An 11,247-nucleotide genomic window follows, 5' to 3' on the forward strand; every position below is an offset into this window, starting at 1 on the left:
GAGAAAGATGAAGCTTTTCTTGCCTCCTTTGGTGCTTAAAAAAGAACTGTCTTGAAATCAGAAGGCAGCAGGTTCCCCACCCATGGCTCAGGCAATCTGTGGAGGACCATTAAACTGTGGTACGTGTCCTCTACTCCAGCATTGACTTTCCTTAACTGAACACCCTCCTTTTCCAACCTTCAGACATGAAGCTACATTTCACATGGCAGCTTTGGGCCCGCACTTCTGTACACCTTCATGCTTTGGTCGACTGTCATGTAAACACAGTTTTCTTTATGTCTAATTTCCACATTCCCTGATGCTCTCTATTCAGCCTCCATCTCTTCAGTCAGAGGTCCAAACCTGTTCCCATAACTGAATAAATGAGACAAGATCAGATTCCAACCAGGAAAATGTCATAAAACTGATGCACTGACACCCTGTCTGCACTCTTCAAACTCTTCACTCTTTATCAGATGCTGTCCACACACTTTCTCATGAAATATTATCACTTGGAATCATCACACCAGCTTTTGAAGTGACAACTCAGTGGTATGTTGATTCTGAAATAGACATTTTTTTTAAATGCTCTTATTTGTGGCCTTCACCAATCTCTGTCATGTGAATATGTTCATGGCCAAATTCAAGGAGCCCATAGGACATCCCTGAATGCACAGTTAGGAAGCGATGAATGGAATTGTCTTCACAAATGACTCTGAACCATCTACAGCGCATCTCACTCACAGCTCCCACATACACACCTGTTTCCTCCCACTGGGGAGGTGATGATGGTTGCTGCACCAGAGTTACCACACAGTTTCAATGACGTTATGACACCATAATCCTAGGTGTCCTAGGAGGATCCATAATCCTCCCCTGAGATGAAAGAGACAGAAAAATGGCAACATCACATGTGACAAAGTACAAGGCTCACTTAAAAATTCAGTACCTTAGTGGCAGGGTTAAAAATCACTTCAATCAATTTGGGGAGTATATTGGAAGTCTCTAGTTGAAAGGAACAGATATTCAACTGTGACCATGCAGTGCACAGCCTAGAGGACAATGTGTGCACATGCACAAGGTCGCATTCGCAAGGACAGTGGTAGGAGAGGCACCGACATTAGATAACAGCCATGAAACTCAAAGATAAATCTATTTGAAAAGACAAATATGTGGTTTTTGTCCACCACGGTGTATTATATGGCAGGAAAAATGTACAGTAACATCGTCAAGAGCAACGTATATCAATCCTCAGACATGACAGTGAACAAATGAAAGAAGAATATAAAAGATGTCATTCAGGGCTAACTCCCTACATAGAGTCAAAAAAGAGAAGTGTTTTTTTAGACAGGCACACCAAAGATGAACCCATTAAACAAGGGAGGGAATTAATCCCATGTCGTACAGGATGGTGGTTTTTCTTTGGGGTGATGAATCGTCTTGGAACCGGACAGAGGTGGGGGCTACATGACATTGTGAATTGACTAAATGCCACTGAATTCTACACTTTATTGGTCAATTTTCTGTTATATGAATTTTACCTCAATAAAAAAAAATGCAAGGGGAAATGATTCCATTCCCTATAGATTCCTTTTACCTTGAGAAGTTGCACCAAGACACAGGATTTTCATTGGAGGTAGGACTCCCACCAGGACAAAGATGCCCTAAATGCCACAGAGATTAGGCCTGAACCCACTGATGAAATTTCACCTTCAACGTTACCTTCACTTTGGCTTAGTGAAGACTCCAAGAAGAAACACCAGCACTCCTGCATCCTTTCCTGGGGTCAACTGCTATTCCAACAAGGATGGAATGTTGCCCCCAATGTCCATTGTTGGCCTGAAGAAAGTTTTAGGGACTTCCAGTTTGCCATCCCTACCGTAAGAGCTCTTTGACCACATGTCTGTTGAAGCTACAAAGGTTGAAACCCGTCCATGTGGAGAAACTGCTGATCCTCATACAATCGTGACAGTTGGGGTCATTATCATTTTCCCACGATAACGAAAATAGGAAGGAGGATGCTGTCTGCTCAAGGTCGACCAAGAATGGATGTTACCTCCATATCTTACATTGAAACCTGTGAATTTTCTCCAATAAATGGTCTTTTCCCAAAGCATGAAAGCAGAATCCACAGTCACAGCTATAGGCAGGGGGAGTAGAGGTGGAGGGAGCAGAAATGACTTAGGCTTTTAAAGGAGAGGAATGAAGAGAAGGTGCCCCTACTTATAGGAATGAGGAAGTCAGAGGGAGGAAGTGCTTCAGAGAAACAAAACCACATACCCAGTGATGAGGGAGGCTGTGCTTCCTCTACCAGTCAGTTAACTGTCTTACAAACATGTCCGTCCTTCTCCTTCTGGGGTCATCTGTCCTGTGACGGCCCCATTGGCTCCTCCAGTTCAACCAAGGCAGAGAGTGGAGCAACCCTCAGTTCCTCATTCGCTTCTGCTTCACACATGAACAAACCCAAACCCCTGAGCCCTCCTTACCCAGGTCTCCTGGTCCTTCACCACCATCCAAGGTCTGCTGGAGACTGGAGATGTCTTGTCCTATCAGCCTCCCTCCTGGTCCCCTACTCTGGGTCCTCACTACCTGCTGAAGTCCATTATTCTCAAATTACAGCATTATCAGTCACTGACACTTCACTGAACACTCTCCTTTGATAAGTCTCTATCTTCCTCCAAATGACACACCAGCATCTCTGCCTGATGTTTGTGTTGTTGATGATCAGATCTGAGGTACCTTCTCCAGCCTCAGAAAACAGGGCTACTCCCTGGGAAGCAAACTCATCACAGGTAACCACCTGTCCCTCCCCAGACACACACATCTGGGATCTTAACATGTTAGTGCCTTCTCACAGTCTAACCCCGGAGACAATATGAACTTAGAGAAAGCCTTTTCCAACATCCTAAATATGATAAAGGCACAAGTCTCTCTGCCTCATCTCACTCGACAAACAGTTGGTGTATTTCCCACAAAGGGCTTTGGTAAGGGTTGCATAAGAAATCCAATTAAACTATTTAGAATACTGAGGTGCACGTCCACATCATCTTGGGGTCAGATTACTGTTGGAGTTTTATCACTGTTTATTGTAAATACAATCTTCCTACCATCCATTACCTACACAGTGGAGGTCGTCTTAAAACAGCAGTCTACTCAGACATTTATTTGCTGAAAAGTGACTCATTGTCTTCAAGATAAAATCCCAGAATGATTCCAGGGCACACAAGACATTGGGTGATCAGCTTCCCTCATTCTCTGGATTTTTCTAGGTTCTGATAACAGCCCTAGATCTTTGTGGTCAACAGTGCTCATCCTATCCTTCAGGGATGTACCAGAAAGGGGCTGCCAAAGCTCTGCTCTCCACCTTCGCGTAGTGCCTCCATATCACGGAGAATCATCTGCTAATCAGCCTTGAGTCTTCTCTTCCTTGGTCACCTGGTCACAGAGAAACCCCATGATGCCACAGGTGAGGCTGGGGGGAGGAGGCTTTGTGGTTGGAGTAGGCACCATGGTCATTGGGCCGCTTCTTCATGTAACTTGTTTGTGCCTTCAGGGCCTGCCTGGGTATGATCTCACATGTACCACTTGCATTCACAGATGAAATGTGTCTGTGCATGCCCATCTTTATGGTTTGCTAAATCAGGTAACAGCCCTTCCTGTTGCATGGTAACTCAGTGACCCATGGTTGTTCACTCTCTACAGCAGTCGGTAGCGAAGCAAAAACTTTTCTTCAAAAGGAGATTAGTGATTTGTGGAGGATGGTAGAATTTGTCATCAACATCCCAAGGGCTTATGCTGCAATTCGCCTAGAGGAGCCTTCCAAGGCTGTGCATAGCATCTCTGTCTGCCAGTTGACGTCTTGAGCACCATCAGATCAGCTGGATAATATGGTTCAGGTGGCAAAGCAGCTTGCACAGTAGCCTCGATTTGTTGCAGAGCCTTTCCCTGACTAGAACCCACTCCAAACTTCGGGGTTCACTTGGTGAATGGGCTGAAGCATCACACTCACCTGAGAACTATGTTACCTTCAAGTCCAAAGAAGCTCAGTAAACAATATGCTTCTTTTTTGGTTGTAGCAAGGAAAGATGCAACAAAATACCCCTCAATGTAAAAGGAATATCTCAGCATGCCCCTACACCAGTAACCTTTACAAATTTCACTGAAGTGAAAACCTGCAGCATTTTGTTGGCTTTATTTTTTACCCTTCTGATGTGAAAATACTTCACTAATAAATTTAGAGTAGTTTCTACTTGTTGCTCACAATATTCAACCAACATAGTATTATTCATGCACTGGAACAATGTGATACCTTGTGGAAGGGAAAGGTGGGGAAAGGTGATCAAGGTCCCTGTAGTCCACATCGTGACAGGGCTGGAGGGTCGATGCACCCCTGTAGTAGGACAGTGAAGGGGTATTGCTGCCACCCGAAAGGAAACTTCCTGATGTCCTCCATTAACAGTGATGGAGGAAAAAACATTTGCCAGATAATAGCTGCATGCCAAGTACCATGAGTTGTATTAATTGGCTCAAAAATGAAACCACATCTGGTACAGCAGCTGACCTTGAAATCACCACCTACTTAAGCTTGTAATAATCCACTGCCTTTATCCAACATCCATCTGTCTCCTGTAGAGACCAAATAGGAGACCGAATGAGGACAGGGTGGGAATCACCAGCTCTGCGTCCTGCAAGTCCCTGATGGGAGCCCTCATCTCTGGAGTATTGCTTTAGGTTTACTGTTTGCCTAGGGAGAGGAAGTTCTAGTGGCTTCTACTTGGCCTTTCCCACGATAGCATCCCTCGTACCACAGGTCAGAGAGCCACTGTAGGGAATCTCATAGTCGTTCAAGATGTCGGTTTCAATTATGCATTCTAGAACTTGGGATGTAGTTACAGGATGGGTTCAGGAATCCACTGAATCCACCATGAGAGAGACTTAAGCTGATACTCCACTAATCACCTGACCTCCATAAACCCCTCCTGTGACTGGAGGGTCACAGTGATGTTTTGGGTCTCTTGGAATTAGTGTTAGTTCACAGCCAGTGTCCAAGGGTACCCAAATGTCTTATTATTTCCATTTCCCAATGACCAGTGACCCTGGGTAAATATCATAGGCCCTATGGGGAAGACTGGGAGAAATAGTAAAAATATAAATTTTTGGCAGTGTACCAGAGGCAGTGTCTGCATGTGACCTTGCCTTTCCTTAAACTGTATGGGTTCTGACTCTATAAACTGGCTCAAGTCTAGGAATTATTTCAGGGACTGGTGGCTTTCTGTTTTTCTAAGTCAGGTTAGCCTCTTGCTCACCTGACATAGAAATTTTCTGCTTATACAGATCAAGTAAGAATTTAGAGGTTTTCGTGTCTATTTCACTTCCTGGAACACCATGACCATGTAGCCAACACCGTAGGTCGGCATGAGTCAGATCATTCTGAGTGCTGCTTCGACTCTGCTGCCCAGGACAGTGGCCACAGCCACCTTGCCTTTGGAGGCTGAGTCTGCCACTGGCCCTCACACTCTGGGATTGAATCTGTCCCGTGGCATTTAGGTTTCCCAGTTGAGTGGCTGCAGTTTCCACAGTGGGTTCTGTCCTACAGAGAAGAGCAAACACAGAGCTCTTCCAGTATGCCAGGGCCCCCCTCACAAGTTTATCCCTCACAATATTGCTAAAAGGTAAATCTCCTGAACTCTTCCAGTGTGGCTGAGTAGGTCTTAATTGATATCCTCTCTGACATTACAACCCCCGTAAGTCTTTGAATCCTTTACAGTGAACCAAGGCAGGTCTGGCTTTTTCATTTCATTTGCTGTGCACCGACTTTTACTCCATGGTTCAATCAACGAGGCACACTGTTAGAACCAAGTCCAGCTCCCCGAGATGCAACGTTCAACGCAGAATCTCAGCTTAGTGGTGTCATATCAATAAATTCAGCCTCACTCAACTTGACGTTCCTTTGACCATTAACCCACATCAGTAATATTCATTCTCACATGTGATCCCAAGATTTCTGTGTGGATAACTTAGAAAAATTAAGTAGTCACTTTGGAGTGTAGCACATCTCCTCGTAGGTTACCCTTGGTGTCTCACGTTAAAACCCAACTGGGATTTGAGTCTCGTTATAGGTCTAGAAGCAAGGAGGGGAAGTAGAGGTGAGTCCTTAGGAGAATCATCTTTGTCTTGTATGGAAATTGCATCAGGGAGGCTGGTAATATTTCCTCAGGCAATGCAGTGTTAATATCCTCAGCCACGGTGAAGAGGCTGCTTCTCTTGACAGAAAAGCTAATCAGTATTTGGGGGCTCAATGTCAAGCATCATCAGGGTCTTCCTGCACATCCCCACGCCAACTTTAAGATCCCACTCCTTCCCAACCAACGCCTTCGTGTGTGGAGTAAACATTCTATGAGCCTGGGATTAAAGTTACATTGTAGTTCAGCCACTCGAAGGATGAGGTTCTGGGCTTGATTTTCAGCAATCTGGGCCCAGTGGCTACCAATGATGAGAGTCTCTTTCAGGGCAGACATATCAGTGTCAGGTCATTTAAGTGGTGCTTCAGCTGAGAGTTTGAATTTCTGAGCTTTTTTTTTTTTACCCAACTTTGTCCAGAGACAGACCAGCCAATCTCATCATATTCATTAGTTTAACACATTTTTTTTAAAGTTTTAAAACCATGGTCCCCCAGATCCTTGCCTCCCATAAGCGTTTGATTGGGAGTATGCAATCGTGATATTTTGCATTTCCCTGTTGCCACATCATGACAGGAACTATCAGTGCTCTAGTTATGACTAGAAATAGCATCATTAGTGTCTTCAAATCTAACCAAATTAAGAACTAATTCCAGAAACTCCAAACCAATTCAGCAAACTCATCCTTAAGATTTTGTTTCTCTAGATTCTTCCCCAGGTTGAAAATATGGCTGGTCCGAATGTACTGAGTTATCTCACGTGATTGTTCACAGTCAGTTACAGATTGAACTCCTTGTTCTACTACTTTCCATCCTTCTCATTACTGTACTTGACTAGTCTCAAAAAAAAAAAACTGAATTTGTAAGCGTTATCCTGAGAAACAGAAACAACAGGATATGTGTATGTGTATATCTGTCTATTTACCTATGTAGGAATTGGCTCACATGGTAGTGGGCGTGGTGATCCACAGTCTGCAGGACGGGCCGGTAGCCTGAGACTCAGGGAAGAGTTGCAGGTCCAGGTCACAGGCCATCTGCCAACAGAATTGCTTTTTGCTGAGGAGAGATCATCAGATCTTTTTTTCCTCACAATTCACTTATCATCTTACAGTATATGTTTATATTTTGCTGATCCTAATGTCCATATATCTTGACTCTAATATTGACTCAATACGAGTAGGTTCTTTGGAAATCTTCCTTGCTTTTTCTATGACACATTTCACACATGAAGAACCATATGGGGCACACCTTAGACACTTAACCTGCGCCCATGGATACAGTGAGTAAAGGTTTCTCCATTTCCTCCAACTTCATTTCTAACACTGGAGCAATTGATTCCTGCTTGATTATTCTGCCTTCTAGGAGAAGAATCCCTTTTGTACAAAGCTCTCAGAATTTCAAAATGACAATATTTAGGAGGCAAAGACTTAGTTTGGCAAGAAACACAACTGGCCTCATCCTCAACTTCCTTGTCTCACTTCTCAGACCTCAACTTCCTTGTCTGACGTTGCATTTCCACCTGGTCTTCTCCAGGCATCTCAGACATGATTTCCTCTGTTTCTTTCTCTCTCTCTCTCTATCTCTCTCTCTCTCTCTCTCTCTCTCTCTCTCTCTCTCTTCCCCTCTCATCTTTGTCTTTCTCTCTCTGTGTCTTTATCTCTTTTCCTGTCTCTGTCTCTATCTCTTTGTTCTCTCAGTTGATCACAACTAATAGCTACTAATAACTTTCAGTGATTTGAACACTTCAGACCTGTTTTTCTGAGATCATCTCAAATCCCCATGCGAGCATTCTCACTGTACTTAGAAATGAAATGATAATTACTTCCCAGCAAGGAGATGATCTCATGGTGTCCCAAACCTTGATCTCAGGCATAAGATGCCCTTTCACACAGGTGCTCAGACTGTGACCACGGCAGCTGTTGCTCCAGCAAGAAATGGCATTTGGTGAGTGGACCTTCTTTTTCGGTAGACAGCCGTATTTTTAGAGAAATGGAAGGTTTGGCATATAACAATATGGTATGTACATACAATTCTTTTTTTCCTCCTAGGGTCAAAACTGACCATGAAAAAAAACATAAAGCAGTAATATTTTCTGAGGGATCTTGAGACATAGAATTATCTCAAACTTTTGTCCCAGGGCTTCCTGCCATCTCTGCTCTACCTTCTCTGTCAAAGCCCCACCTGAAACACTCTCTGTGAACAAATATGCCAAGTGTCACACTTTTCGCTCTCCTGCTTGTAAGAGGGTTAATAGCATGCTTAGCTCTTGACTCCTGTTTACACACCTACTGCCTAATGGCAACTTCTACTTAGGACGTTGAAAAGTTTTTGAGGTGATAGCATGTTGTGCTTTCTTTGGCAGTGGCAGTGTGTGTCTTAAACCCTTCTGTGGGGGTTGCAAAATTATACACCTCCATGTCCTTTCTTACGGTTTCTGGGGAGCAGGATGTAATTATTGCACCAGTAATTTTATATATACAGAAAATTTGGGGGATTGCTTTGAAGAAGGCAAACAATACTTTCCATGTAGAGAAAAATAAATTTTCTTTTTTAAAAAAGTGACTAAGAATTTTCTGGGGTTATAGTTCAGGAATAATGAGACACTATAAATGTGTCAAGGTCTAAGTGCATCTTGGACCAAATTTAAAAATGCCGTAATAGTCCCAAAACCTTTGCACCTGCTCCAGACCCACTGAGACCTAAAGCTCAAGCTTTCTAAAGTCGTCACTCAACTCAGTGCTTAGGCAGTGGAAACGTGTTCTTCTCTCACTGCTAAGATCTCAGCCACAGGAGATGTGGGGTGGGGATCGCCTGTCACTATCCCAGTGAGATGTGCTTCATTTAGTTCCTAATTGTGTCTCCATAAAAATCACTTTGATAAAAGACAGGAGAAGCTATCTTTGTGAATGATTCCACTTCTTAAAATGCACATGGAACCTATAATCATACTTTTTATAGGATTCACAGACATTTTCTTTTCTCCATTAGTTACAATACTTTTGTTCTCATTCCTGCTCAACTGAGTTAGATTAGTATAATTTAAATTCATTTCTATGATACCCCTAGGATTTCATGGTACACTTCCCTCTTTCTCTTATTTGAATTTGTTGATCAGTCTCTACCATTAATTTACTAAATGTTTTCTTATCCTTTTCATAGAACATCTTCTTTCCAAGGAAAATTTGAACAGGTTTGTGTGCATATACTTACTGCATGAAACGTGCGTTCTTTTATCATTCTCCTGCTTTTTTTACCTGTCCTCTATAACTGGGGTCAGACAAAGTTAGGGCCAATATTGATTATTCTGTATTCTTCCAGAAATGGTTTTGCTTTCTAAATCATTTATTTCTCAAAACCAATTTTACTTTACCAAGATTCTCACATTTCTCAAATGTTAATGCCAGTTAAAGAACATTATAATTTAATGACTTGGTAGTTATTAAACAGGTAAAATCTATTACACAAATATAGACAGTTCTTGTTTTCATGAATTCTAATTTAAATTCTAGAAAAAATCTACATTTTGAAGTATCATGAAATTTTTCATCAAATTAAGTGTCACTACAAAAACTATATCTTGTTTTTTATATGGCATCATATAAATGTAGGATTCCATTCTCATCCTATCTTAAATAATGTCAAACATAGAAACTAATTAATTCATTTTATTTTTGACTAGACATAAAAATCCAAAGCTCACATAAGAAGAATCATTATGCAAAGTGAAGTTACGGCCTTAAATTAAACAGCTGGCAAAAAAATATATGTTTAAATGAAAAATATGTGTCTTTTAAAATTTAACTTGCATTTGCCTGATAATACATAAGAAAAACATATGCTATATTTGTGAGTTTTTTTCCTAAGAAATGCTTGTTTTCATGATTTTTCTGCTTAAAAAAAATATTCTTTTTTATTGGGTTGCTTAGAATGGGTACTTAAAATCTTGAAGATAGCCTCACTTTTTTATTTTTTTCTGTAGAATATATTCAATATTCTTATTCTGAGCTTCATGTTTTGTACCTTTAATCTTTGATAAGTTTTGCTATTTTAAATATTAATATTTTAAAACTATTGTATGGCTCCTTGTTTTCATCAAGTACTAAATATTTGCTTCTATTCATGTTTTTAAAAACATGAGTCCAATTTGCTGAGTCTACTGCATATTAATTCGTATGCTTATATGCCACTATATAATTATGTTTACTTGTCTAAATGACATCCAGCAGAAATTGGCTTTATTTTTCTAACTTAGTGTCAAAATACTTTAATGCCATGTACATACACGTGAAGCCATTTTCAAACAAATTTTTACTCACACACTAAGTCCTGATAGTTTTCATACCTATAATTCTGTAAGCTCTCTATTTTTAAAATCAATAGATCTAATATATTTTTAATCTCTGTATCTATGTATTTATGCATGTAGCCATCATACACTTCACATTATCTTCTAGATAGTTCTATATCCTTAGCTTGCTATTACTAAGTTGTATTTGTAATTTTTAAAATATTTGGTAAAGTTATTCCTCTTATTATAATCAGTTCATTTCTCAGTCCAGTCTTCTATTTTACCAAAACAGGATAGTTAGGGATGTGGGGATTTGGTTATAAAATACATTATTTATGTGCCCATGTTTTGTTGGTCAAATTATTTAAAATATTAAGTGACACTATGCAGGATAGAGGTTGGTTTCTCTCATTTTTTTCAGGTTTTATTTCATATCCTTCATTTTCTTGCAATATTCCTTCCACAATTATTTAATGGCATAGTTGAGTTGTACAATTACACCGATTATCCTAAGCAATTATTTACCACAATTTCAAATATAACACTGTCTCTAGAATGAAAAATCTATAAATAATTGTTTAACATAGAATTCCTGTGTTTTCAAAACTCATAAACATTAATACAATTTATTTTCTTCTTTTTAGCATTTTATTTGGCAATTTGCAACTGGATCATTTCCAAAGGTTACAGGTGATTTAGTGATTACCAGAATAGACATCCTGGTACTTCTGGTGCTTGTACTTCTCTGTGCCTTCTTGGTTGTATTCACCAGAGATGTCCGAAGTTTAAAACTGGCAGATTC

The sequence above is a fragment of the Propithecus coquereli genome, unplaced genomic scaffold, assembly GCF_000956105.1.
Source record: "Propithecus coquereli isolate 6110/MARCELLA unplaced genomic scaffold, Pcoq_1.0 Scaffold193, whole genome shotgun sequence".
In the NCBI taxonomy this organism is placed as follows: domain Eukaryota; kingdom Metazoa; phylum Chordata; class Mammalia; order Primates; family Indriidae; genus Propithecus; species Propithecus coquereli.